The sequence below is a fragment of the Sinocyclocheilus anshuiensis genome, unplaced genomic scaffold (genome assembly GCF_001515605.1).
Source record: "Sinocyclocheilus anshuiensis isolate Anshui unplaced genomic scaffold, SAMN03320099.WGS_v1.1 scaffold111, whole genome shotgun sequence".
Lineage (NCBI taxonomy): Eukaryota > Metazoa > Chordata > Actinopteri > Cypriniformes > Cyprinidae > Sinocyclocheilus > Sinocyclocheilus anshuiensis.
In genome coordinates, this window is record NW_015552549.1 from 412,874 (window position 1) to 417,199 (window position 4,326).

Consider the following 4,326-nt stretch of genomic DNA (forward strand, 5'->3'; position numbering starts at 1 on the left):
GGGTCTGGTCGAGACAGCCTGTAAACAGAGACAAGGGAAGTATAAAGAAGAGACTGTCAGAGTGGTGCTGAGGACCACCACTCGTCCAGGTCTGGAGAGCCTGCTGTGTGGATTACAGCATGCAATAGACAGCACCACGACAAAATGCACCAGGATCATGAAACATAAAACAGGAAGGGAATGTACACAGAAAATAATAACGGTTGTACCAAAATGTAGACAACACCCTGATTTCCAAAGGTCAAGTGTAAGCAATATCACACAGTGTTAAAACTTCTCTATTAAGAGGGCAATGTATCCATTTTCAATTTTAAATTTTCAATATGAAAATTTATAGTAATTTCCATTTTCAGGTATAATCTCAAATACCAAAAATATTGTGTGAACTAATCTGACCACTACTGCTATCTACAAGACAATAAATACACATTTATGCTATATAACTAGACCTTAAAAAGGAAGTTTGAAAACAATATCAGCATGAATTGCTATTTTGTGACGACTTTGCAAGGGACAACACAAACTACTGTATAAGCACAATTTTCAGCATCATTACTCCAGTCTTCAGTGTCACACGATCCTTCAGAAATCAATCTAATATGCTGATTTGCTGCTGAAGAAACATGGAAACAGTTGTGCTGCTTCATATTTTTCTGGAAACCATATATATATATATATATATATATATATATGTGACCCTGGAGCACAGACTGCGGGAATGGCTCCCAAATGGGCAGCAGATGTTGTTCGAAAGCGAGGTGAGATTGTTTTGTCTCCAAATGGAGTTTGGACATTGCTAGTTGACAACACTTCACAGCAAGTAACCACTAAAGATCAGCGACCACAGTTTCCACCAAAACATAACGGTTACAGATGACTTCGACCTCATCAAACCCTTTTATCGAATATTTACAAACCATATGGCTATTGCATAAACCTCAGAGGTTGAGGGTAAGTATCTTTTCATCTGTTGGTAATCACTATAAGCGCCATATGTTGTTAAGGTTCCCTAGGAACATTATCCTGCAGCTTTACTCTGATAAAAGGGGATATAATGCCTACCATAATCTCTTTAGTATACAAGATGTCTTTTGTCTGGTAACATTATCAACTAAGAGTAGAGGGGTACCAACTCATGCCAGCTTCAGCTGCCAAACTGAATACTAACACTCTAGTCAGTACAAACTACAACTGCCTTCTGGTTACCTGCTCGACCTGTCAGCTCTGAGAGGAACCAGACCAGTATATGAAGCAAGATGAATGAGTAACTAGTGGAAAATCATTTCAGAGTCTGTTTAAGATCCAGCAGCAGTCATACCTTCAGGCTAATGCTGTATCAAACTCAGCGACACGAAAGAAAGGAAATAGCTTGGAAGGATGAAGAAAGAAGCATGCAAACCTATTTTTAGGGATTTATACAACTCATATCCTGCTTTTCACTCCATATAAATACTAATATTTGCTGTGATGATAAAAGCAGATGCTACAAGAAACAGTTTATTTTAACATAACACAGAATGAGAATGTTTTATGTACACTCTATATGCATTTATATTCATCATAGGACAAGGGATTGAGAAGACTGGCTAGAACTGCATGGGAAGTTAAACGAATGAATTTTTTTTTTAAATATGACACAAAGAAGAGCATTATGGGTAAACATTCCTGGGTGCATCTATATTGAGTATATGATACATACTATAGACTAAGCCTTGCTTATTGTGGCGTTAAGGCCGTTCACTAAGAACGGAAGACCACATCACAGCTATAATGATAACGGCAAAGAGGAACAATATCATTTGAATCATTTTCAGAACTTTTTTTTCCAGCTGATAAATGACAGCCAATTCGAATCGAGAGTTTGAGCATTTATAGACGACATGGCTGCAGTGTGTGCTTATAATAAACAGAACATTATCATCAGTTGGTGCGGCCACACTACTATAGTTATCGATCTTGATGCAAATAGGCCTTTACTGACAAAAATTGCTTTAGATGGTTGTCACAGAATGAAACTACTGCCAATTTGTCAGGTTCTAAATCTTCCTGTGACGCCGATTCATTAGCTACATGAAAGCAGCACCTTGACAGAGTCACCGATTGGAAAATCATTAACCTACGACATCCCAATTAAATTCAAATGTCACAATAACCATGAAATTATACAGTAAGCAGACTGTCATATCAAGGTTACCTCATGGAAGATGAAATTCTTTGTCAAATGTGAACCAAGAAAAAGACCAAAAAATATTGCGCACCTATGCTGAAGAATGAACAAAAAAAAAATGAAGGCAACCTTGCACTAGAATGATGTTGTTTGGTGTTCTCAGTGTTAGTATGTAGGCAGCTCCATCATCCTAGTGAAAGGATGTTGAGGGTGAAAGAGTGATGCCTTCTTTCTTCATCTGGTAACATCTTGCTGATTCCCTGCAGCTGAGGGCGGCCTCTGTAATTTATTATTTGTTCGGTTCTTATTATGGAAATACTTTCTCAACTGACTCTCACTTTTGTATATTTTCAGTCTTTATTTTCTTTCTTTACTCTCTCCCCCTCCCTCCCTTTGTTTATTTGCTGTAATAACATGCTTGGTCTCGTTTCTAGGCACAGCATACGTAAACCTTAAAAATGAGTTTTCTCTTTCAAAGGGACTTTGTTTATTTGTTCAGTCAGTCAGGTTGGGATAAAATGGCCAAGAGTGTCTATCATGAGGTGATCGCTGAATTGAACCATACATGCTGCTCTCTAGTGAACATTACCTCAAATTCCTAATCCAATTCTTCATGACTGAAACATCATGTTTGGCTCAAATATCATAAGGTACTGCCAATGACCCACGACTTTATAGTTTATGTGTGGAAAGCTGCTTACTTAGCAAATGACATTATTTGACTCTTAAATCTCATAAAACCTTTGGTCTTATTTCACACTAAAATCAAAAGAAAGACATTAATTTCAGTACAATTACATTTTTTTTCATTGTGACATTTTGTTATATATCTTTTAAAACTTAAGCTAAAATGTAAATAAATAAATAAAATAAAAATATATATTTATATTAAACAATTTTCAATATAGTATAAAAGTATATTATAAAAAATGTTTCAATATTTAAAATTATATGCAAAGAAAATTCATCTATCTCTAATTAAATATGTATATATCACTGTAGTATGATTGTAAAAAAATACTATATTACTATAATGTTATTTGCAGTTATGAGAATAATGCCAATCACCATTGAGAATATTGCTAATTACTACATAAAAATGTTAAAACTCTGGATGCACTAAGTCACAATAAATAAATAAATGCCTCAAAATGCTTGGTTTTGTTTGTGCAAAACATAATTCCTTATTTTTAATTTATTTTTTGTTATCTGACATGCGTGTGATTGACCACGTTATTCTCACTTTAAGCTTACACACAGGCTGGATGTCTGGGTAGCAACCAGACTCAGGTGTGTAAACTTTAATAAGCATTAGTATTAGTAAAGATTAAGAGCTGGCGTTTAATCTTTGTTATTCATAGATGTGTCTCTGTCGATCTCTGCCTCCATTTTCACTTCTCATCAAGGGCATCAGGATTAAAAGGCCAGGGGTGTCACTGACCGCTGACCCAAACCTCAGCTTTGATGACTGACCCCTAATGCCAAGTTGTCAAGGTCTGAAAGCTAAAAGGAAGACTGGCCTCTGACCTCTCAATGTCACTGCTGGTCTACAAAGGGTTAATAGCCCCTCAAACGTCCCATAAGGGTCCACTTGGGGGTGGGGGAGCTGAAACTCTCATACCAATACATCATGTCCAACCCTGCCATCATCAGCAAAATCATTCAGTTCATGTTTTAAAGAGCAGTTGTTTCTGTTTTATTCAGTTGTTTTCAGATAAGCTTTTCAAATTGGGAAAATCGAAATTACGAAATTGTAAATGACTCACAAACCATCCCTACGAAATCAACAATGTAGCGCAAATTGATTTAAAAATGCATTACCCGTGTTTAAGAAATGTTTTAACTTATCAAATTTCATTTGAGGTACATCAGCACACAGTAAACAAATTAGCGAGTAATGACTACACAATATTCATCACATTAGAAATGTAAACAAGCTTGAAAAAGATGCAAAACAGAAAGAAAGAAAGACCATGAGCATTGAGTAAAAAATGCCCTGCCAAATATTCCCTCATGACCTTTTGCTCCCTGCTGCTGATGTCAGATCCTCCCCTCTTCCATTGTCAAACCTCAAGAAAGGCCAGAAGCAAACCAAAATCCCCACAGGCCAGCAGACCAGGCCCAGGGCCCCATACTTCATCACAAGCACCCAGAAGGGT